Source organism: Ochotona princeps, chromosome 9, assembly GCF_030435755.1.
Source record: "Ochotona princeps isolate mOchPri1 chromosome 9, mOchPri1.hap1, whole genome shotgun sequence".
In the NCBI taxonomy this organism is placed as follows: Eukaryota; Metazoa; Chordata; class Mammalia; order Lagomorpha; family Ochotonidae; genus Ochotona; species Ochotona princeps.
In genome coordinates, this window is record NC_080840.1 from 884,054 (window position 1) to 908,535 (window position 24,482).

The 24,482-nt window shown below is 60.2% G+C and overlaps 1 protein-coding gene across 2 annotated transcripts in view; it reads left to right on the forward strand.

The window, feature by feature from the left end:
* The first annotated feature begins 576 nt into the window (after positions 1 to 576).
* Positions 577 to 24,482, forward strand: part of SLC45A4 (solute carrier family 45 member 4) — a 53,110-nt gene continuing 29,204 nt past the window's right edge. For both annotated transcript variants that reach the window (XM_058668429.1, XM_058668430.1), the window contains exon 1: positions 577 to 806. The gene's annotated coding sequence lies outside the window, so the exon portion shown is untranslated. The remainder of the gene's footprint in view (positions 807 to 24,482) is intronic.

Below are 24,482 nucleotides of genomic sequence, written 5' to 3' on the forward strand. Positions count from 1 at the left end.
ACCCTGGACAGGCTTCCGGGGGGTCTCTGCTGCACGCGGGGCGGGGCAGCAAGGTTCTGGGAGTTGTGGGAGTCCATGCCTCGCAGCCCTCTCCCCTGGGCCTCCAGGTCGGCTGCAGGCAGCCGGCCGTGGGCTGCGGGAGTGCCCGGCTGGGAAGTAGAGGGGAGGCGGGACAGTGCCCGCGGCAGGGGAGGGGGCTGCAGCACCTGGGGGCGGAACCACCTGGCCACGCCGCGGCTCGGGGCGGTGGGGTCGCAGCTCGCCCACCCCTCCGTCGGCCGGGAGACGGAAGGGCCAGGGGCGCGCAGGGGGCGCCTTCCTGGGGGCCCCTTCCTGGGGGCCCCGGGCCGAGTGGGAGCGCCCCCCACCGGGCCGGGGGACGCGCAGGGCGCGGGGGCGGAGCCCGCGAGGGGGCGGGGCCCCGCGGGGCGGGCCGGGGCGGAGGCAGCCAATGGGAGGGCGCAGGGAGGGAGCAGGGCGGGCCCCGCCCCCGGCTCCGCCCCGCGGCCGCGGCGGCTGCTGCATAGTCATGAGGCGCAGGGGCCGGCGCTGCGTCAGCGGAAGCGGCGCCGAGCGGCTGTTTCCGACCCGATAAAGCGGCGTTGTCCCCGCGCGCCGGCCGCATCTTCGCCGTGCTCTGTCCGCGCCCGCGTCGCTGACTGACTGCCTGACGGCGCGCCCGGCCGGCCGGCCGAGGGAGCAGCCCGCCGCCGCCCCCGCCCCTCCCCACGCCGCGCCCCCGCGCCCCCCGCGCCCCCGGCCGCCCCACGGCTCCCCCTCGCCGGAGCCCCGGCCCGAGGAGACAGGTGAGCGGCCGCGCCCGGCCCCGCCGCCGCCCCGCGGATCCCGCACCTGGGCCGTGCCGACCCGGGCACCTGCTGCTCCCCGCCTCCACCCGCGCGCCCGGCCGCCCTCCGGTGCCCGGGGCTGCACCTGCCCCCGCCCGGCCTCAGCCCGCAGCTCCGCGGGCCGCGCACTGGCTCGGGACTCGGCCCCCGGCGCGCCGCCCCGGCCCCCCAGGTCTAACTTGGCAGACCCGAGCCTGGACCGCCCTGCACCCCGCTGCCGCCCCGACCCTGCACACTTCCCGCGTCCCCGGGCGCCCCGGCCGCACACCTCGGGGCCTGCCTTACCGCCCGGGCCTCCCTCCGTGGCTTTGCAGAGCCCTCTGTTTCCTGAGGCCCACCTTGCCCCTGGTGCAGAGCCCGGGCTGCGGAGGAGCCCCCCACTTCCTAACGCCGCCCTCCAGTGCACGCGCGCCTCTCAGATTAACCCGTTCTCCTGCAAGGGGGTGGGTTCTGCCCCTCGGGCCTGAGTCCTGTGCGGAGCTGCGTTCAGACGGGACAGCCCCCGCGAGGGCCTGAGGTGTCCAGAAGGAGGGGGCAGGCAGGAGCGGGCTTCTGTGTGTCTCTGCCGGGGAGGCTGCGGATGGAGTGTGGCTGTAGGTTCCTGGCCGGGGCCTCCCTCATCCCGCAGCCCTGGCCCTGGGACTGGGGCCCCAGGGAGGCTGGTTGGTGAGCTGGCTGGGGTGGGGGTAGGCACCTTGGAGGGCCCTGGCCGCCGACCGGCCTGGCCTTACACCCCAGGTAGGGTGGAGTGGGAATCTGGGTAGGCTTGGGTAAGTGGGTGACTGTGAGAACGCAGAGCACCCCCACACGCGGCCCCAAAAAGTGTAAATACTCCCCCTGCCCTCCTGGGTCTGCAGCCTGGGAGTGAGGGAGTGTGCAGTTGACTGGATGTGCGGAGAGGTTGCTGTGATGGGGGCGTCCCTGGGGGCAAGTGCCTGGGGGCCCTGGGTCGGAACCCCGAATCTGGGACATCAGTCGCCTGCTGCGACTGTAGAGGCAAGGATCGGAGTGTTTAAAGCGCGTCTGGGTGCGTTCCTGTGGGCCAGGTGACCTTGGTGGTGGTGGTGGTGGTGGTGGTGGCGGCTGGCACCTGGCTGGCGCCCAGGGCCCCGGGGGGGCTCTCCACTTCCTGTGCGGGCACCCTGTGTGCCGCAGCTTTGGCCCTTGCCACATCGCAGAAGCGGATCGGAGATTGGTCCGGGTGATCTGCACCGTGCCTCTCCCGCAGCTCCTAACACCATCCAAGTTTGCTTATTGGCGGGCCGTGGCTGTGGGGGAGGGGTGGCGGCTGCGGCAGTGGCTGCTGGGCCAGGGGAGAGCAGCCCGGGCAGGGCCAGGTCGTTTGGCGCCCAGTTGGTTTGGATCCCTGTTGTTAGGGGAGGCGGGCAGGCCGTGGACGGACAGCGCCAAGGGCCGGCTGCCACACCTTTCTGGGCACTGCCTCTTCCCAGGCCCGGGATGGTTAGTGTGTGTATTGGGAAGCGGGGAGGGGAAGGCTTGCGACTGACCGCCTCAAGGCCCGCCACAGTAGGTGGCAGACAGTCTGCACTGCCCATGCCCTCCTCAGGAACACCCCTGGTATGGCCACGTCTGTAATTTGCGGAGCTGGAATGTTCTGGCAGCCCGCTTTCTGCCAAGGATGGGCACGGGCATGGCTGCAGGCTCGCCCGCTGTGGTTGTTTAGGTTTGTCTCTGGAACCCTTGCGGTGACCCCATGGTTGTGGCAGGGAGAGACCCCAGGCCGGGAAGCGCGGAGGGCGAGGGGCTGGGTACAGAGCCCCCAGTGGGTGATAGGAGTGGTCTGAACCCCTGGTGGGTGCGGGTGTCTGCAGCCCAGCCAGGGCTGTGGCTCCTCCCCCACTCACTTGCTAGACAAGGTCCCCTTGTTTAGATGAGCTTAATTACCCCACCAAATATCAATGAACAAGGATCTTTTTAAGCGTGCAACTTTCAAAATGTGCTTCCAGTAGCTTTTTTTTTTTTTCTTTTTCGGTATCAGATGCTAAATCTTGGAGAAGCTGGGTCTCCCAGGAACCTCTCCTGGGCGGGCTGGGGCTGGGCTGGGGCTGGGCTGCACTCAGCTACCCAGTGGTCACTCTCCCTTGCCATGCGGGCCTGACTGATAGAGAAGCCAGCCAGCCAGGCAGTAGTTCATGAAGCTGCTGCCTCGGCAGGTGTCTGAGAGAGAGGAAGCGTTTTAAGATGAAGACAGCCACCGACGGCACGGAGCAGTAGCTGCCCACTGGCTGCTGTTTCCGTAGCCTTTCGAGAGTTTTCTTTGTAAACTCGGGTAGCCAGGTGGCCGTCTGCCCGTGGTGGCCGGGCTGGCGCTGCACTCGCCTTAGGGGTATAGGGTTCACTTGTTAGTTAAGCACGTTGCTGGGTCTCTGGATCCCTCGTGTTGGAGAGGGAAGCCCTAAGCTCTTTAGTGTAGTTCTGGGGTGTCGGGTGAAAAAGGGGTCCTACACCATGCTGCCTGGGGTGTGAGATCTGAGGGCCTTGACCCACTTCCTCCTCTCCTTGTCCGCCTTGGCTTCCACCATGCTTGGCCCCAAGCCAGGGAGGCCGAGTTCAGACCTGGGTCTGAGTGTTGAAGGGTTTTGCTGACCACCCCAAGCCCCCGCCCAGGCACGTCAGGTGCCCCAGGCGTCCATCGGTCAGCTGCCGTTAGCTCCCTCAGGAGGCCTGGAGCCCACTTGGGTCTGTCGGCAAATGGACTTTTCCTCTCACAGAGAGGAACGTCTCTTGGGGAAAGCATGCAGCTATGGTGGATGAGCGTGAGGGGTGGAGCCCAGCTGGTTGCCCGCTGCGCTCCTGTGTACAAACCACATTGCACAATTGTAAGTGGTCATGTGCAGACTGTAAGCCTGCTGCCAACATGTAGTCATCTCTTTAAGCAAAGGTATTTATGCGGACAAGTATGATTTTTGGTTTGTCATAGGAAGAGGATATTTTTTCCTTTTTTTTTTTTTTTCTTGACGGGCGGTGCTGGGAATGAAATTGCTTCTCAAGAATGCATTAGGGGTCAGCGTGTGGTGTGGCCCAGCAGCCCTGTACTGGAGTATCTGGGTTTGAGTCCAGCTCCTGGCTCCTGGCTTCTGCTTCCTGCTAGTGCAGGCCCAGGGGGCAGCAGGAAACGGAAAGCTGGGGCTCACCTTCCGTGGAGTCCACCAGTGTACACTGCTTGCTGTAGCTGTGTCTCGGAGGAGATAAGACGTGTGTGTGTGTGAGGGAGTGTTGGCTGAGGGTTGGCGGAAGGTAGGCCTGTCTTCCCCACAGCGCTGGGTTAGATACGAATGTCCTATGCTTTAGTCCGGGGGCCCTCAGCCTTTTTTTTTTTTTTTTTTTTTTTTTTGGCTTGCTTGTTGTGTAGAATAAATTTGAAAGCGTGTTTTCCCGAGGTATCCTCTACGCTTTTTCATACTAATTTTCTGTAGCTGTAAAGGATTCAGTTAGTGTGTGGAAAGAAAACGGTAACCAGCCGATGCTGCACCCAGGGGCGATGAGACCACAGACTGTGGAACCCGCGTCTCTCGGTGCTCCGCACACCCCGCTTCCCCCCAAGGTTTTGTCTAATGTGATTCGCAGTTAAGACTTCGTGATCTAGGCAATGTTAACTCAAGTGCGGCAGAACCTCCTCTCCTTGGCGTCGGCGCAGCATCCATCGCTAAAGTGTGCCTGTGTCTTAGAGGTCCATAAGTCACCCCCAAATGCGCTGGAACTGGGTGTGTCCTCTTACAGAACTGGATGGGCTCCATTTTTTTTTTTTTAAAGATTTTATTGTTATTGGAAAGCCAGATACACACAGAGGAGGAGAGACAGAGGAAGATCTTCCATCCGATGTTTCACTCCCCAAGTGAGCCGCAACGGGCCAGTGCGCGCCGATCCACGCTGATCCGAAGCCGGGAACCAGGAACCTCTTCCGGGTCTCCCACGCGGGTGCAGTGTCCCAAAGCTTTGGGCCGTCCTCAACTGCTTTCCCAGGCCACAAGCAGGGAGTAGGATGGGAAGTGGAGCTGCCGGGATTAGAACCGGCGCCCATATGGGATCCCGGGGCTTTCAAGGAGAGGACTTTAGCCGCTAGGCCATGCCGCCGGATGGGCTCCATTTAAAGTGCCCTGCTGCACCTGCGCTGCTAGAGCCTTCCAGAGCCTTCCAGAGCAGTCCAGGAGCAACCCTCAGCCCATGTCTTGCAGGTGGGGGAGGGAGAGTGAAGACAGCCCCGGGTATGCACAGGGTGACCCCATGGGATGTCCCCCATCCCTGAGGCACGTGTGGATGCCTGCATTGTGCCCCAGGCCTGCTCCTGCGTGGTCTGCATCCCTGTCCACGTGTGTGGCAGGGCCGACTGGGGCGTGAGAAGGGCCAGGAGACATTACCCTCTCTGGAAGTCCCCGGCCCCCTTAGTGTTTTGACTGGGTTGGGTTAAAGTGTAAGCCTGTGCACTTGGGCCTTGAGTTAAACTTTAATTGGTCGGGAAAGCTGTGTCTGAAATGGCATAGGAGTAACAGGAAGGGCTGGTGTCCCAGGCCCCCTGCTCCCCCATCAGTAGACCCAGCCTCTGTTCCCTGCAGGGCCAAAGATAGGGGCAGAGGGAAAGGTGGGTGTGTCCCAGAGCCTGGAGGAGGGCACATGAAAGTGTCAACAATGGCTATTCTTAGCCTAAAGGTCAATTGGAATTTGATAGGAAATGAGTTTAGTAATTAATATCAACTTCAGGTGATTCCGGCGTCTGTCACGTTCCCTGGGCGGCTGGCTTGGTGACCAGGAGAGGCCCAGGACTGGGGTGGCTCGCCCAGCTCCCAAGGCTTTGGTCATTGGGTCAGTTGCAGACCTCCACCGCCTTTGTGGCCTTGGGGCTTGCCGCCCAGGGGCCACCGCCAGGGAGTCAGGGAGGAGGCGTGCCCTGGGTTGGCCCACCACCATGGTGTGTACCCCACAGGACAGCAATTGGCGACTGGGCCCCCTGCTGCCCACGCTCACCTGGCGCTTGGCCTCAAGTCCCGAGGTTTGCACCCCAGAATGGCCGCCTGGAGAGGGTAGGCTGGGGAGGACAGGTCCATGGCATCTTAGCCTGGGCTCCGGCTCTGGGGCAGGTGGCCCTGAGTGCTTTTTGCCAGCCCTGTCTGAAAACCATGCACGCTAAACACTGGGTTGGAGGTCCTTCACCCAGGCTCTGCCTGGCCACTTCTGCTGGGCAGGGCCTGGTGCAGGGGTGTGTGGAGGGGTCTCTGCAGGTATCTCCTGCAGTGCTGACTGGCCTTGGTTTGGGGACAACTTGGTGACCACAGCCTCAGCTTGTGTGGGGACCTGAGGGCCACATGGCACCTTTAGGTCTTTAGAGAGAGGCAGAAAGTACTGACGCCTGCGTCCCTGTCTGCATGGTGTTGTGTGTGGACGGGCCCCATGCCGTGCCATCCCCAAGGCCCAGCAGGCTTCCGGCTCTCCTACAGCCTTGGGTACAGCTGGGCCACCTCCTGTGAGCCCCACTGTTTATTGTAGAGATTTTCTTCTTTATTTGGGAGAGCCCCAGGGAGAGGGGGAAACACCAGGTTCACTTCTCCAGTGGCCCCAGTGCCCAGGTTGAAGCCAGGAACCCGGAACTCCACCCACGTCTCACATGTGGGTGCAGGGACCCAAACACTGGGGCCATTCTCGCTTGCCTTCCCTGGGTGCTATCGCAGTTTGCTGGATGGAACACGAACGAGTGTTCCAATGGGATGCTGGCGTCACAGGCATTGTGTCCTACCCTGGCCAGCTGGCTGGGTCTGCTCAGTGTCCGTTGTTGGTGCTTGCCATTGTCAGGCCTTCCTGGTGTGTTGCGTTGCGCTGCCCTCAGGCCCAGGGTGCCGAGGAGAGCTCCTAAGCCCGGGATCGGTGGGTGCCCAAGTTCCATGGGCCGTCCCTAAAGCTTTCCGACTTGTGTGAAGGTCGGGAAGCTGGTGCGGCTCTGCCATGCATCCGCAGGTCCTTGGAACTGCGTTTTTGCCTTCAACAGTTTACTGATTTTGAGCTTTTGTTTATTTATTTGAGAGGAAGAGGCTGCCAGAGAGAAGTCCCCGGCTCCGGGGCCCTCCCCAGATGCCTGCCCTCCACTGCTAGGACTGGGCTGGCCTGGGCTGGGCTAAAACTGGCAGTTCACCACCCAATCCCTGCATCCCAGTGCCTGAGTTGTCTGCTGGCGGCCACCTCAACAGGAGCTGGTGGCTGGCGGGAGGTGGGAGTGGAAATGGGACCTGGGATGGAAGTGGGTGCCCACTGCCCTGCTATGGAGCTCCCCCACGTGATCTGTGTGAACCCGGGGTATCCCCCTCCCATGGACATGAGCAGTGGCAGGACACAGGTCATCTCTAACGCAGAGAACTGGCGGGACCCTTGAACAAGTGACCCAGGCAGTGGCCGGTCCACGGTCATGCAGTGTCTTGAGCAGGGAGCCGGCTCTGTGGTCCGTGTCCACTCCCTGCCCCATGACCCGGCCCCGGGGGTTATCAGTGTCCATGGTGCTCCGTGGCGGGGGCTGGGCGTGATAAGGGCCCATGGGCAGCACCGGTTTGTGCTAGGCCCCGGCAGATAGGGTTCTGAATCAGTTTGTGGGACCGAGGGCGGCCAAGGGCTCTGCCCGGCTGATAGCGCGGGGAAGAGTCGCACGCTTTGGGCCGCCTTGATGGGGTTCCCGTGGTAGGGAGGGGCAGCTGTGGTGTCCACTGTGTGGCAGGCCGAGGGGGCCGTGGGGACTGAACCTGGAGCTTCTGTCAGGGGTCCCGTCGAGGCCAAACTTGAGAGGTGAGCCTCAAGAGTGCTGACAGCTCCAGCAGCTTGCAGCCCCCCGCTAACCCTGTGGGCGTGGGTGCCCGTGTTTCTGAGTGACAAGGTCACTGGGCCACTTGTCGGGGCCTGCTTCAGTGGGGAGAGTCAAGGTGGAGCCGGGCCCATCTGTGGCCTCTCGCCCTGCAGGGCTGAAGCTGCACAAACCCTCGAGAGTCCCTGAGGTGTGGCACGAGCGTGGACCTGGCTCAGCGGAAGGGGACTCGGGAGCTGCCCAGTTCTCCTCACCTGGGCCTGGGCAGCTCCACCCCTGGTCCACAGGGCCGGACTGGGGGTGGGCTTATCTCAGAGCCTGGCTCATCTTTAGCCCAGGCCAGTGACCCCCATCGAGGGCCAGGCAGTGCGCGGCGAGGGTGCTCCTGGCATGGGAAGCGAGGAGGAGCGTGAACTCACAGGGATTTTGGCTTTGGTTCTGTTTGGAAGCCACAGCCTTGTTAAAAACAATAACAAATTTTTTAAAGATTTATTTATTTTTATTGCAAAGTCAGATATACAGAGGAGGAGAGACAGGGAGGAAGATTTTCCACCTGTTGATTCACTCCCCAAGCAGCCGCAGTGGCTGGAGCTAAGCCATCCAAAACCAGGAGCCAGGAGCCTCTTCCAGGTCTCCCACGTGGGTGCAGGGCTTTGGGCCATCCTTGTCTGCTTCCCCAGGCCACAAGCAGGGAGCCAGATGGGAAGTGGAGCAGCTGGGATTAGAACTGGTGCCTATATGGGACAAGGACTTTAGCTGCTAGGATACTGCACCGGGCCCAACAAAAATTGCTTTTAAAGTTCTTTTATTTATTTGAAAGATAGGGGTCTGCCTTACCCACTGGGCCAGGGTGAAGCAGTCTCTCAGAGCTCATTGTGCCATGCTGTGTACCCACGTCTCATGCCACATGTGGGGGAGCGTTGTGGTTGGTGCATGGCACTGCTACCATAGTGTGGGCTGATGGTTTCACTCCCTCTCTGATAGTACAGCTACCGAGCGCATTCAGCCCGGTCTTCTGTAATTGGGTGTTGGTTATACATGACTTACTGCTGGAACTTGTGTGTGTGCACATGTGTCATGGCATGATGTTAGCGTGTCAGGCAGATCCTGAGGGCAGTCAGCACACAGACTGAGGGGAGGCAGTGGAAGAGCCACAGGGCAGAGCCAGGTGGGGCTGGGCCTGGCAGCAGCAGGGAGCGTCCACCCCAGGCCTGTAGGATGCTGGCGAGGGAGGGAACTGGGGGAGCCTTGACCTTGAGGCGGCCTCGGGGCAGAGGCTGGGTCTGGTTTCCAGCATTCTCACCGGGGCTCCTGGGGCCTCATCCCCCAGTGGAGGGGGCAGGGTAGCTTTCTGCAACCCAGGGAAGGCGGTGAGGCCTGGCTGAAAGCTAACGTGCGCGTTAGCGTTTTATCTGGCTGTGGCTTGTGTTTTGGTTATGAAATGTGAAACCAGTGTTTTGCTGACTCTTTGTTTTTTTTTTTTTCCTTCTCTAGCCCTGTCTGCTCGGCTGGGTCTGTCCTGGGTTACTTCTCAAAACGTATGAGCTAATGCCACACACGGGAGGTTCAAAACAAGCTCATTACCACCCCAGTGAGCCAAGAAAACACCACTTACCCCGACCCACTGCCCGCCTGGCTCGTTCTGGACCCGCAGGGAGGGCAGGGCGTGGTGGTCCGTGTCAGCTCCGTGCAGAAAGCCAGTGTGCCGGCCACCTCTGAGCCACCCCCAGGTGTGTGCTGAGTTTGACCCCAGCACTAGGGGCTATTCCCTTCTGTTTCCTTGACCTGACCCTGAATTGCTCAGGCACGTTCTCAAGGCAGCAACAAAGGAGAGTGACTTCCCCATGCCCGTGAACCGCGGCTGTGCAGGAAGTCCGCGCGCAGTGTATCTGGCCTGTGGTGGTCTTGGGTGCCCCGAGGTCGAGGGGTCCCTTTGCAGCCTGTTTCTCTCAGACTGTTGCAGGTGCGGTGTCTGGCAGCGTCAGGGTCCTAATGATCAGTCATCCACCCAGGAAGAGCCCCCCGGCCTTTCTGATTCTCCCATCTGGGTCTGCCTCCCGAGGCCCTGTGCTCACCTGCACAGGCTGAAAGCAGGAGGCCGCCAGCCGGGGCAGGCCTTACCCGAGGCCCCTCGAGATCGCCCTGTGGGCAAGTGCCAGGGAACTAAAATTAGCAGAGTCAAGGTTGTCCAGAGCGTTGAGCAATGTCACGCCGAAAAATGTGTCAGAGGAAAGACTTGGCAGGGCCCCGTGCTGTCCCTGACCCTGCGCACAGCCGCCGCCGTGGGAGGCCGGGCCCCCGGGCCCCGAGCCATGCTTCTCTTTGGGAGTCGTTCTTTGGCTCTGCAGTCCTTAGAGAGGACCCTGCCTGGGCCAGCCCTCTGCCCACCCCACTCTGGTGGCCGCTGCTTGCACTGAGCTTCCCAAGGCAGCCCGGCCCTCATCCACGGGGAAGGCTTTGCCGCAGAGAAGTCCCGGTTTCCTGCCGTGTCCTGATCCATACCCCCATGTGGCTGCGTGTCAGTGCTGCAGTCCCCGCAGTGCACGTTCCTGCTTTCTGTCTCTGGGCCGCGGCAGGAGGCCACACTGGCTCTGATCCCAGGGGGCTGAGGATGCCCCTCGTGCTCAGGTCCCTCGGCTGGACCCGCTCGGCATTCTTGGAGCGTGAACAAAAACATGCGTGTTAGTGGGGACAGCCCAGTCAGCTGCTCCCCTGGCTGCAGCCTGGGGGGACACGCTGGTGGCTCCCTCTAAATGGCCATCATTACGCAGGGAGCTGCCCACCCTCTCCGTCTCACCCCTGCCATCCCCAGGAGCCCCCTTCACAGCCTCGCACTCTCCTGCTGGGTCGCTCCTCTGCCTACCAGGCGTCCACTGAGTCCACTGGCTAGGCCCGTCCTTACTGGCCTGAGGATTCTCGCAGGGGCGTGGCACCCAGGGCCCTGTTGTCATTGCAATGAGGAGTTGGGGCAGCCTCCCCCAACACCCGGATGGCGTCCAGCTTGGGCTGCAGGCTACAGCTGAGGGAAACGGGCAGTGCTGTGGCCCATCACACCAGGCCTGGGTGTGGGGAAGCATGCCTGCAGTAGCTGCCCGGGCAGTTTGCAGGAAGGGGGTCCCCGGGCGCCGCAGGCTGGGCCCTCATGGCCAGCTAGTCACTGCTGGGAAGCCGGCGTCTGTATGGGGGCTGGCCACAACCTGGAGTGTCTTCAGAGCCATGGGCTTCTCCTCGTCCGTGGGCTCTGAGTTCCTCACACCTGCCCATGTGTGTCAGGTTCTGTTGGGGTGCTGTGTGACCCCGGACTCTCTGCTGACTCTGCTGCTCCTGGCTCCCCATCCCACACTCAACCCTGTTCTCCCACCACCCGCAATCCAGTCGTGTTAGCCAACATGTGCTTTGTGACTTTGGGGTTGTGTGTTTGGGCCACGTCCTCTGTTCCGGGATGGGGAAGGCAGGTGCTGGCTGAGAAGAGCTTGTGAGCTTAGTTGACTTCCTTCTGCCCTCGAGCCGGCTCAGCTCACCGCTTCCCTGTGTGTGTCCCCTGCCGGAGGCCCCAGTCTGTGTGCACGGTTGGAGAGTTTTCCCGCCTGTAGAATGGAGTGTGTAACAGGAGCTCGTGTTGCCCTGTTACAAGGCCCAGCGTCAGCTACAAGGAGCCTGGGGCAGGACAGCAGATAGTGCCCAGGGAGAGCCTGGGACACTGGAGTGCAAGGACTCCCAGGTCCTTGGGAGGCGCTGGCTAGTGCTTGTTGGTGCTGGCTGCCGTCTTGGCATTAGGAGGCCCAGCCAAGCCTTCCCAACTGTGGGAAACTATGGCTGCCTGGAGCAACAAGAAACAGGCCCTGTGCGGCCCACCCAGGGCAGGCCTTGGCTGGAGAGGCCAGCAGGCAGGGGTGGATGGCCTGGAAGGGTGTAACCACCTACCTGTGGGAAGGGTGAGGGGTGTTCCCATCGGAGGAGCTGGCTGTGAGGAGTTGGAGCGACTTCTTTGGGGGCACACCTTGGAGCCCCCGTGCTGGTCATCCCCCTTTCCTGGGGTTTGTCAGAAGTTGCCAACAGTTGGCCAGGGACTCATCCCAGCAGGGAGCCTGCTGCCCCCGCGGCCTAGGAGAGGGTGGTATGGTGAACGGAGGTGGGTGAAGCTTGGCTCCTGTCCGCATGCCAGCTCACCAGCAAGACCCCCAGCGTCCGGTGCAGGCTGCTGTTTCTTCCCTGGGTGTCCACACACACCTGGTGCCCTCCCTCTCAGACCCTCAGGGTGCTGAGTCACAGGCTGTGTGCGCCGGCGCGTGGCTTCTGCCTGTTAAATTGGGTTTTGGGAGGGGTGCTGAGTTTACAGCTTTGTGTTACAGGCTTCCTGCAGGCCTTGTCCTGCGTGGTGCGTGTGTGCGTGTGTGTGCGTGTGTGTGTGTGTGTGCGCGCACAGCTAGGAGCTGAGAGACCTGGAAGGAACTGGGGAAGCCCTGTTCACACCCCAGGGCCTGCAGAAGGTCACTGCCCTGCCCAAGGTCTCGGATTCCGGCTCTGGGCCTGTCTTCGGTGATGGTACCCGTATCAGATGATGGAAACACTCAGGAGGGTGGGGTAGAGACAGCCCCAGGTGGGCTGTGGGCCATTAGGCTAATTGGAAGGCACAGTGGATGGTGGATCAGTGCAGAGCAGCCACTGCTGGCTCCTGCGCTCCGTGGGAAGGGTGGGTGCTGGTGCGAGCCAGGGCTGGCGCCTGGAGGGCAGATCACACGATCTCGCTTCCTAAATCTGGGGTTCCCCAGTGCCTCGAGGCAGGGCTATGCAAACCTCGTGACTGGGTCAACCCCTCTGTCCCCACCTGGGCTCTTGTGTGGTCCAGACATGTGGGGGCCTAAGCCACGTGAAGCTGCTGCCTCTAGGACACCGTTTTACACTTAAGTTTGCATTTATTTGAGAGACATCCCATCTTCTGGTTTGCTCCCTAAATGGCCACAGCAGCCAAGTTGGGCCAGGCTGAAGCCAGGAGGCTGGGTGGCAGGGACTGGATCCCAGTATGACGCAGCAGTATCCCAGGTGGCAGCCTAACCTGCATGTCCCCCGATGTATCTGTGGACGTGTATGTGGCCTGCTGTGTTCGGAAGCCATCAGCTGTGGGGCCGTGAGCAGGCGGGGCGCAGGCGTCCTGACCCCTGCCACCTGAGACTGTAGTCTGAGGAAGTGAGTGTTCCTGCAGCCGAGCAGGTTTTCCCAGTTAGGGCATTTGCATTTCCGTGTAGAGCTGCACAGTCCCTCCTGGCAGCTGCAGTGCAAGCCCTGGGACTCGCAGGGGGCATGGGCCCTGTGTATGTGTCGCAGAGCACAGTGTGGGGGAGTGGCTGGCGGCATCTTCAGAATGTGTGGTCAGCTCCCACTGCCTGCGCCTCTCTCCATTCCCAGGGTCCAGTTGGGAAGATGAGAGGCTGGGGGCACAAGCCCTGTCTCCTGGGGACCCCAGGTAAGGGGAGGCAATGTCAGGATTCCTGCGAGGGCCAGTGTCCAGTCTGACCTTGTGCTCTGTCCGTGCTCATGAGGCATTCAGTGAGGGTGGCCCAGGAGGAAGCTGCCCACCTTAGCACTGAGACTGTAGGGCCTCTGGGGAGTGTGGGACAGCCCGCTGGGAGCAGCCGAGCTGGTGCCTGCATGGCTGAGAGGTCAGCGTGGAACACAACTAGGCCACTGGGAGGAACTTGAGGGGACCCCAGGAAGGTGCTCGAGGCATGGCAGGGAGTGCCCACTGTCAGCCTGGGCTGGCATGGCTGGCCTTGCTGTGAGTCTGTGGTACAGGGGGAGCAGCTCTGCCCGCCTGGTGGATGTGGGACGTACCCTGGGAGTAGCAGCAGCACAGGAGCTGGGGGAGGCCCCAGGGGCTCCTGCCCTGGCCAGGGGAGCAACAGTGTCCACGGGCTGAGTAATTGGCTGCAGCGACCTCCGTGTCGGGGTCCCTGTGTCCTGCAGAAGGCCCGCAGAGGGTTGGCCCCCATGTCCTGCTTCGTGGGGGCAGTTCCTGTCCCAAGCAGCAAATAAGGCAAGAAAGGAAGTGTTTGTGGGTGCCAGCCCCCGTGGCTCTCCTGCAACCCCGCGCAGTGTGGGGATCCAGGAGGCGTTCAGGCCCGTGTGAGGCACACACCTGCCTGGGCACCTGTGTGGCCTTGGCCGAGAAAGGAAGTGTTTGTGGGTGCCAGCTCCCAATGGCTTTCCTGCAGCCCCGCACAGTGTGGGGATCCAGGAGGCATTCAGGCCCAGGCGAGGCACACACCTGCCTGGGCACCTGTGTGCCCTCATAAATGCCGGGTTGCCTGACTGGCTGTGGCCAGTGGTTTGGGCACCGCTGGTATGTGAGAAGGCCAGGAGCTGTAAGGGATGCTGATGTGGTCATCCCCACAGGCCGAGACCCACTCACCACAGCCCCATGGGAGCCTTCTGTGCATCCTGGGCTCCCTGGGAGCGCCCTGCCATACACGTGGGTCCTGGAGTTTGTAGAGCAGCCAGGATGCCTCAGTGGTCACTGCTAGTGAACAGGGGAAACAGCCTGTGGATGGGTGGCCATCTGGCTGGCCCAGGAGGAGGGCTGCAGACCAGAAAGCACTGCATCCAGGGCCGTGTGGCTGACTTGCCGGAGGCTCCCTTAGGGACCTGGACTGTGGAGACATGGGAAGCGATGGTGAGAATGCAGCAGGGTGGAGGCCAAGAGCCACAGGGACACAGCCGTCCAGGGCGCGGAGACTGCAGGTCTTGGGGGGATGAGCGGGGAACTGAGCGGCCTCTAGACCAGGCAGGGCTGGGAGGGTGCAGCCTGCAGTCACTGAAGATTCGCTGCCAGGGAGCCTGGGGGCAGTAGGTGCCCAGGGATGGCCACAAGCACCCTGGACCTGCCCCTGAGCCCTGTCAAGGCACAGACAGCATCCTTGTGGGTCTACGGGGCTTCCATTGAAGCATGGAGGTCGCAGTAGCAGAGGGTGGTGACCAGGCAGCTGGGACCATGGCTCCTTCCTGCACATCATCACAGTCTGCCCCTGATTCCCCAGGGCTGCCCGCGTGTACCTGTGAAGGTGGCAGGCCGTGGAGAGAGCCCATCAGGAGGACTACACACTCAGTGTGCTGACTTCTCGACCTCGATGGAAACCTCGGGATTAGACCGAGGAATTTCAGCCTCTCCCCCAGAGCCTTAGCAGGACATTGGCTGATGCCCCCCACCACTCCTGTGGTTTGGAGACCCTGGCATATTATAGCAACCAGTCTTTCCGAGTTAACTTCCCCTAACATCCCTATCAGGGTGCAGGCTCCAATCTCAGCTTCCGCACTTCCCACTCAGCTCCCTGCTAATGTGTCTGGGAAAGCAATGGAGGGTAGCCTAAGCGCTTGGGTGCCTGCATCCAGGTGGGAGACCTGGAAGAAGCTCTGGGAATCTGGGTTGGGGCTGGCCCAGTTCTGTCCGTTGCAGCCATCTGGGGAGTGGACCAGTGGTGGAAGCCTCTGTCTCAGGCGCCACCCCTCACATAGATGATGTAGCCCTGAAAGCCAGCATCTGGGGGACAGAATCAGGTGTTTCTGTTGAGGTCTCGGCCGGGCATGCAGGATTCAGCTTGGTCCCGGAAGTCCTCCTGCTCGTTTGTCGTGTGATGGACGCCTTGGCCCCCATCGCACCAGGCACCAGGCCCTTCCCAGCTGACTTTGGCTTCTGTCTTGCTGCCCACCCAAGGGGTTTGTGTGAGCAGGGCTGGAGTCTGGGTGCCTGGGGGAGGCCTAGGCAGGTGTCCACTGAGCACAAAGACACCCGTGCTACCTGGATGTTGTGCACACCCGGGTGCATGCAGGTCCTCCTGGCACTAGTGGTGGCCTTACCGGGCACGTCTTCTGAGGCACTCTGCCAGAAGTTACTCCCACGTTCCAGGCTGAGCCGCCGTCCGTGCAGAGGAGGGCCGGTGGTGGTGTGCAATGCAGCTCTGCGGCCAGCTGAGCTGGCGCTTGGCTCCACGTCCCTGAGCGTGATGGCGGGTGGCTGTGGGTCCCTCCCAAGCTCTGGTGGGACCCTGTGGCTGCAGCTCGGTGTGTGAGCACCTATGCTGCTGTCCGCTGGGAAGCATGGTGCTGCCTGGGCCTAACTGTGCCCCAGGGCACTCAGGTTGGCTTCTGGACCCTCAGATGTATTGGACCAGCTAGGATTCCATGCAGATGAAGCCCAGCCTGGAGAACTGGGAGTCAGGTGAGCATGGGCTGTGGAAATATTGCAGGTGTAGTGGCCCCCGATCAACCGGGCATCAGGAGGCCCCGACAGGCAGGCTGCCAGCGGGGGTCACGGCCTCCCTGTGGGGCCCTACACCTCCGACATGAGTACAAGTCAGGCCACAATCAAGGGGTCGCCGCCCTGCATCCCAGCCCGAATCTCAGGTCTTTTCCTTTGAATTGACTCCATTTCTGCTGTCCCCGTTTGCCTCTGAGCTGACCCTCAGGAGATGGGCCCACCCTGAGTGCCTGATGACCCCAGGCCTCCGTGGGCAGGGGCAGCTGGTTTGAAGCCCAGACCCCCCACCCTGCGGTCTCAGCTGACACCATTTTTTCCCCTTCTAAAACTGCTTCTTTGGCAACTTTCACTTCTCGTGGAGGCGAGAGTCCCAAGCTAATATTTATCCTGCAAAGTATCTTAAAAATGCCGGAGTGCAAGTACTTCATTAATCTCTGAAAGGGAGCCGTTGTTGGGCTGATAAACTGAGGCCCCACTGACAATGGGCGGATTGTGTTTAAACTTGCAGCCTTCCGTGCGGCTGCCCGTCTCTGCTAACGGACAGGGTTGTTCAGGCTGTTCTTGACCCCTGTGTAGATTGTGTGTGCTGCTCACTGTGTCGTGGGTAGGTATCGGGGTTGGGGTGCACTCCTGGAAAGGGACCCTCGGGGGCCTGCCAGGATGGGAAGGGGTGGGTGAGCCGGGGTCCCCCAGGGCTTCCAACTCCGATGGGGGCACAGCAGCCACGGCATGTTCCTGAGCTACCTCGTGGTCTCCTCCAGATCCTACCCTGACCTGATGCCCGTGCTTGGCTTTCCAAGGAAATGGCCTCCTGGTTTAGCCAGGGTGCAGGTGGCCCCTGTGCTCCACTTTGCTTCCTGGGGCTGGTATGCAGCTGAACCCTCCAGAGGCGGACTGAGCCCAGAGCGGAGGCCCAGGTGGGCTTGGCCACCTGGCCTTGAGGGCCGAGAGAGGGGCTGCCCGCTGCTGCGGGGGCTCTGGCACCTCGGTTCTGGGCCTGGCGGAGTGGGGGAGTGTGTCTGCCCTGCTGAGGCTCTGGTGGAGGCCAGCTACTTCCTCTTTACTCAGCTGACTCGGCTTTCCTGCTGCCTGGCACTTCCTCTCTTCCCCTGCCCCCTCTGGGTGTGGTTGGCAGCTCTGAGCTGCAGGGTTGAGTCCTCCTGCCCCCACCCCACACCTGGGGGTCCACAGGGGAAGCCCACCTGCTCCGTGCAGTGTGCTGGAGCCATCGGCGTGATGGGTGGGAAGTGCTGTGCCACAAAAGCAGGAATGTAGGAGGGACCTGGGGTCACAGGGGACAGTCAGTTCCCTCATACGTGTGGCACATCTTGTCTTGGGTTTCAGGTTGTTTTTATTTTTAGGATTGATTTATTTTTATTGGAAAGGCAGATTTATGGAGAGGAGGACAGAGAGAGATCTTCCATTGCTTGTTCACTCTCCAAGTGGCCACTGTGCCAATCTGAAGCCAGGAATTCCCTTGCAGGTGCAAGGTGCAAGGACTTGGGCCATCCTCCTCTGCTTTCCCAGGCCATAAGCAGAAGGATGGCAAGTGGAGCGGCTGAGCTGTGAACCTGTGCCCATGTGGGATACTGGTACTTGGAGATGGAGGATTAGTCTGTGAGTCATATCAGCCTAGGTTGAAGTTCTAGGGACCCAAGGCTCAGTCCTGGGTCATTAACAAGGGCAAAGGTCAGAGGGCCTCAACGTGGCACTCTGTGTGGGCTCAGCCTGGGCTCCTGGTCTGACTTGATTGTGGCGTCTAAACGGAACAGTCTCCCCCGACCCCAGATGTCCGCATGCGTCTCACAGCTGGCCAGTCCCTCCCCACCTCCGGGTGTCCACACGTATCTCATAGCATGTGGGTCTGCATTGGGCCAGTGTGACATGCTGTGGTGCCCCTTGTGTTGGTCACACTGGAGAGACCCCTGCACTGCCTCCCCTGGCCCTACCTCTGCCCCACCCCCTACACAAACCCCAGTCACCTGACGCCCCTGGTGCCTTCTGCTAAGAAGTCCACATGAGATGTTTGGCCTGGACAGTGAGCAAGACATTGACGATCACCCCCTAGCACTGCGTAACTGCAGTGGCCTGTCGGCAGCCCACCCTCAGGGCTGCCTGGTCCCATGCTGAGCCCCGGGTAGCCACAGGGGCAGTGCGTCCCATGAGAATCTGATGAGTGCCATTGTGCGGCCGTGGGGTACAGCACAGATGCCATTGTGGGCATGGCAGGCCCTGTGGTGTGCAGGCGGCAGCTGGGTGAAGGGCCAGGCACCCAGATAAGGGGTACAGCTAGTGCTGACAGCGTGGGGCAGGGCCTGCTGCTTTTGCTGTTTCTTGGTCACCTGCTGAGGATCTGGGTCAACTGAGCGGGACCGCCAGCGTCTCTGTGGCGTTTAAGCTCATGTCTGAGACTTGGAGCGGGAGGCCAGAAAGCCTGCCTTTGAGGTCAGCTGTTCGGCTCGCAGTTCCAAGCAGAGTTTGCGTCCTAGAGAATTCTGGTCGCACATGAGGAACCATTTCTACTCATCTATGGCTGGTTTTTTTTTAAGACTTATTTATTAGAAAGTCGGAGGAGGAGATACAGAGAGAAAGATCTTCTGTCCACTGGTTCACTCCCCAAGCATCCACAACAGCTGGAGCTGAGCTGATCTGAAGTCAGGAGCCAGGAACTTCCTCTGGTTCTCCCACACAGGCACAGGATCCCAAGGCTTTGGACCATTGTCCACTGCTTTCCCAGGTCATAGGCAGGAAGTTGGAAGGGAAGTGGAGCAGCTGATTAGAACCGGTGCCATATGGGATTCCAGTGCATGCAAGATAAGGACTTTAGTCACTAGGCTACTGCGCCAGTCCATATGCCTGCTTTTAAATAAACTTCCGACACACACCTGTCTACACACTGGACTTCTTGCCAGTGGGAGCACACAGGCTGGTTTGGCGGAGGGCTTCGTCTGCCTCCTGGGGATGATGGTCTTCTGACTTTAGTGCTGTAAGGGAGGAGTCCTGTGGCTTTGTTTTCTGGAAAGAAGCTGACCAGAGGTCTGGTAGCTTCCAGCGCTGGTCACAGCTCATTCCACGCCTTCAGGGCAGCAGCACCTCTAGGAAATGGGGGCTGTCAGATTTGGGGAGGCACAGTGTTAGTATCAGCCTGATGCAGGCAGTGGGTTGATGATGCCATACACCTGCTATGTGGGTACTGCCTGGAGGCAGGGGGAGGTGACTGCCCCGGGCCTCGCTCCTCAGTCCTGTGGGCAGCAGGGACTGGGGGCTGGAGGTGGTGGCAGCTCCTGAGTTGAGCCCGTCAGACACCCTCTGTGCACATGGTGGCACATGGCACAGTCACCATGTGGCCAACAGTGTAGGTGACTCACCTTGACCTCCGGCCCAGGAGAGGATGGGGGAGCATGGCCCTGAGAACAAACCCAGTCCCAGCGGAGGGAAATTTTGTGTTTAGGATTATCCCCAGATCCCGCTTGTGCCGAGCCGCCCTTGGTTTCCTCGCTCCCCCATCCATAACCGCCCCAAGGCTGTGATGCTGCTGTGTGTGGAGGGAGAAGCCATTCAGTGCTGCCTAAAAGCAGAGAGAAAGCGGAGGCCACAGTGAGCCCGGGTCTTGGTGGAGTTCAAGGAGGAAGATGCGATTCTTGCTTGCTTTGTTGTCATACCTGGGTCTCAGAGCTCAGGCCCCAGTGTTAGCACATGGTCAGTGCTGAGTTGCCGCGGGGAGGGCTGGGGCTGTGGCCACAGTGGCCCTGGAGGCAGGCCGTGTCAGTGTGCCTGACTGCCCGTGTGCACCAGTGGCTGTACTGTTGCACATGGAATGGGTCTGCAAGCTGTGCTCATCCCAGCTCCAGGAGCGGCTTCCCTGCCGCATGTGAGAGTGTGCTGGGATGAATTTCTGTTCTTGTGATTTAATGGCACGTAGTTGTCGGGTGTGACATTGGACATGGCCTGTTCTCTCGTCCACCAAGACACCCTGTGCTCGTCCGTAGGTAGAGACCAGTAGGAATGCGAATTCCCCCAGACCCTCCGGCCTCAGCTGTACACTCAGAATTGATGCAGCCACACTCCTAGCGTGGGCAGGGGGAGGCCTGCAGGCCAGCCCGTTGAAGAGCTTGCTGCTGTTTCTATGGCAGCGGACACTTCCTGCAACTCATGAGGGCAGTGTGAGGAACCCTTAGAAATAAGGGGAGGGAGATGTGCGTCACTTGCCTTTGCTCAGCTGACTGCAAAGGGGGGTCTCCGGGACCATGGTGAGGAAGCCAAGTGGTTCCCAGGCTTTCCCCCGGGGAAGGGGGCAGGGGCGGCCTTTGCTTGGGGTCAGAGCGTGTTCACAGGGAGCTGCGTCTTGGCTCCCTGGATGTTGGGCAACTGTTTCAGGTGTTTTGTTGCAGACTAAAGCCCTAACTTCAGAAAACAGAATGATACGCAATCAAATGCTTGCCGTCTCGTGCCCCGTCACCAGACTTCGCTGTGCAACCATGGCATTTGGGGCTTTAATCCGCAGCTGTGGGTCAGAGGAGGTGGGGCAGCTACCGAGGGCGCGATGGGTGGGGGCCGGTGGAAGGGCCTGGGGATCTGGCCAGGAGCCAGTGCAGATGCGCTTCGTGTCCTAAGGGTTTCTCTTGTGGCTGTCCTTGACCGGATCCCGAGGCGCTCAGCAGCTGGCCAGGGATGGACGGACGGGCCCCACGCTCACTCCATCTGCCTCTGTGGCCTCTGTGTTTGGGGGACTGTCCAGCCCTGTCAGCTGCTTGCACAACCATGATTGTCCTAGAGGTAGCTGGGAAGGCATTTCCGTGGCTCTGTGTAGTCTTTAAGGCTGAAGGATTGCAGAGAGACACTGGTGATTCTAAGTGTGTGCACACGTACGAGTGTGTGTGTGCATGAACTCCCGTCTGCAGTGTGCTGCAGCATCAGCTAGTGAGCCAGTGTCTACACGCACCTGTTGCAGCTCTCCTGCCGGGGAGATGGAGCCATGTCTGCGGAGTAGCCTGGGCAGCCCTCCAGGTCCAGTGGAGTCCAGCTCGGGGGTCCAGAGCTGCTCCCCCATCTGGCCTGATGTGCCCATGTTTTAGGGACCCCACACCAGCACACCTGGTTTAAGCTCCAGTTAAGCTCGTGCCTCTTAAGCCCACGTGTTGTGAGCTGGACGCGTGGTGTTTGATCCAGGGAAGCACCCCAGTTTCTGCAGGTGACCAGGTGACATGGGGGGAGGTGCAGAGTGGCAAGTATAGCACAGCTCCTGCCGTGGTGTGGGGTCAAGGACAGGGACACAACCTTGCCTTCCTAAACAGGAGCGCACGTTCCCGCTGGGAGCAGCATAGAGCTGGTCCCTCCCGCCAGTGCGACCCTTTGTCATGGGTTCTGCTGTGTTCCCTGGAGCGTATGAGAGAAGTGTGACGCCATATCCTTCTCTGGGATCTCTCCCAGGGTCCTCACTGCTGGTGACACCCCCCACGCCAGCAGCGTGGTCTGCGTTCTTGCCACTGCTTGCTCTGTGGCTGGGGGTCCTGCTGTCGTTGTGCTCACAGGCAGGCCGTCCAGGGTGAAGCCGCGCTTTGCTGCATGGGCCCCTGGTTCCTGCTGGCTCGGGCACTGGACCCCGTGCCGAGCACGCCGGCATCTCAGAGGAAGTGGCCAGCATGTCTTCGCGGTGAGCTTGCTCATGCCGAGCGACCGTTCTGCCCCTCCTGGTCCCTGCAAGCGTCTGTTGTGCTCAGCGTCCTGCGCTCGGGACCTTGCTTAGGAACGTGTGGTGTCATTCATTGTTTTGAGTTTTTGTGACCCTCTGGTGACGTGATTTTTGAGCAACTTCTAATGGGCTTACTTGCTCATCTTTGCTCATTATCTTTTGCAAAGTGCTTGTTGAGTAACTGTGAGTTATTTTTAAATTGAAATTTTTTAAATCACACTTTTGTTTTTTAGTATTTGTTAAAATGTATTTGAAAGGCAGAGTTAGAGAGTATCTTCCATCTGCTAGCCCAACCCCAGATAGCTGCATGGCTGGGGCTGGGCAAAGCCAGGAGCCTTGACTTCAATGCAGGTACCCCGTGCATGGTGGCAGCGCCTGAGCATTTGAGCCATCCTCAGCTGCTTTGTCAGGAGCGTTAGCAGGGTGCTGGATCAAAAGTGAGAGCGATCCTGCTTTCCATCCAGCTCCCTTCTTGTGACCTAGGAAAACAGTCAGGGACGGCCCAGAGTCTCGGGACTCTGCATCTGCTTGGGAGACCCTGGCTTCGGATCAGCACAGTTCTGGCCATTGCAGCCGCTTGGGGAGTGAATCAGCGGACACAGACCTTCCTCTCTGTCTCTCCTCCTCTCTATATGTCTGACTTTCCAATAAAAATAAGTAAATCTTTAAAGAAAAAAAAAAGTTGAACAACTGGAACGGGAACCAGCCCCCATGTTGGATACTGACATTGAGGGGCACTCAACATGCCGTACCACAACACAGCAACAGAGAGAGGTCTGCTCTGGCCCACTCCCTGAATGTCCACAGCAGCTGGGGCTGGGAGCAGGGACTCAGCTGGACAGATTTGCCACCTGGCAGGACGAGTGTTAGCGTGGAGGAGCCAGGACCCCAGCCAGGCCCTGCCAGTGGACCCGCATGTGGATGCCCGTCTCCCTGTCAGTCCTGGGACTTGTTTGTGTATGTGGGGCTGCAGTGGTTGTGCAGGGGGTTTCTCTGTCTGAGGCTTGTGCCCCATTCATTCTGCTGACCTTCGTCAACGTAAGGTGGAAAACCTGTGGGATTCTCTTCTTGCCTCTCGGAGCAGAACAACCAGGGAGCTAGCAACTCCTCCTAGGCACGTCCAGACCAGCTGCTTCAGTCTTGGCTTTGTGAACACCCCAGCCTTGGAAGCCAACCGTGTTGATGAAGTGCTGGCTCATTTCTCTGGCCCCCCTGTGGTCCCTGACCTAAGGCTGACCCCCATCCCACCACTTTCACCCTGCGCACTGGGCAGCTGAGAGAATCGGCTGGCCAAGATGGGGACCCCCAGATGGTAGAAGCTGAACTAGATGGCTGTGGTCCAGAGCCAAGGTCGTTCTGGAAGAAAGCCAGGGCGGGCAGTCCCAGGCTGGGCAGGGGCGGGGTCCGCCTGCAGCCTTTCAGCCCTCTGATATGCTTAGGACCCATTCTGAGAAGTAGTACTTGGCAAAGTCTTGTTCTCTGTGGCCCTGCTGGGTGGGCACGCCCCCCCCCCCACACACACACACCCCGACTCTCGGGTTGTGAGCACACAAGTTTGCCCTGGAGCTGGGCCGCTGGAGGTCAGCTGTGCTCAGCGCTGCCTCCCTTTTATCGCCCACCAGTTGAGGATGGCGACTGTGGCCATTGTGGGATCTGGAGGGCAGGCCACCCCTGGGAGGGGCAGGGGTCTCAGGGTGGTGTGAGCCTGTGCTGTCAGGGCAGGAAGTATGTGCATTCTGGAATGCTCCTTTCTCAGTAATCTATGACTTGAACCCAGATCTGCCCGGCAAGCCTTTGGGTGAGACAGGGTTCACAGGCAGGCCTTGCCCCGCAGGGCGGCATGCATGCGGCAGGAAGTCGTGTGTTCATTGCGGCAGCCCCAGCCTTGCTCATGCGGGTGCATCCATGAGTCCCAGCGACAGTGATGGGGCTATCCCTGGAGTAGGTCGCACACAGCTTCCCTGAGGAGCCCTGCTGCTGTGCCGAGAGAAGCTGGACTTAGAGCACTGGATTCTGGGATAGAAGATTATAGAAGGCTCGCAGCTAACTCTTAGCTTCTCTACCTTCAGAGCAGCTTGGGGGTATGGTGGAGGGGGGTAATCTCCTGGGCCTGCAGAGTTGGGGGTGAAGGATGAGGGTACGTTAAGCCCTGTGCCTGGACAGACCACTCACAGACTTGTAGCTGTTCCTGTGACACCCTGGGCAGATGGCCTCACAGACATCACTTTGTGCACAGTGAGCCCGCCCTATGGGGGCCAAGGGTTCCTTCTGAAAATGCTGGAGTGTCTGGCGCCTGCTGGCCTGCCCGTTCCTTCCTTTTCTTCCCACAGCTCCTGGGAAGGGTCCATGTTGGGAGGACACATAGGGAGCGTCCTGGTGCTGGGGAGGGGCAGCCTGGCCAGTCCCCAGGAACGGACCGGAGCCGAGTTGGTTTGGACTGAGCACGACCACGATGGTGCCTGCGCAACTATAAGAGCCACCTCTTTTTTTTTTTTTTTTTTATTGTATTGTTGTTGACAATCTTTACATAGTTAATTACAGTTAAAGGAAAAAGAAAAAAGAAAAAGAAAGAAAGAAAGAAAAAAAAAGGTTCAGGGGGTGTAGGGAAGTGGGTAATGCTATTATGTCCATATTGTTTCCATCATGTATCTGAGGTAAAGGGGGATATTGAGGGAGAAGCCCCACCCGGTTTCCCGCCCACCTCAAGTCCCGGATGTGGGGCATGCTCTGAGATTTGTGCTCGAGTGGTGTTAATAGTTCTCCAGTTATGAATCGCTGCCAGTTTCGCTCGATGAGGTCGTCCACTGATTGACACAGTCCATCATAGAGTCCTCATTTGCCCAGTATTTCGCTGCCAACATATAGCTGAGATGAAGGATTGTCCTGTTCTGT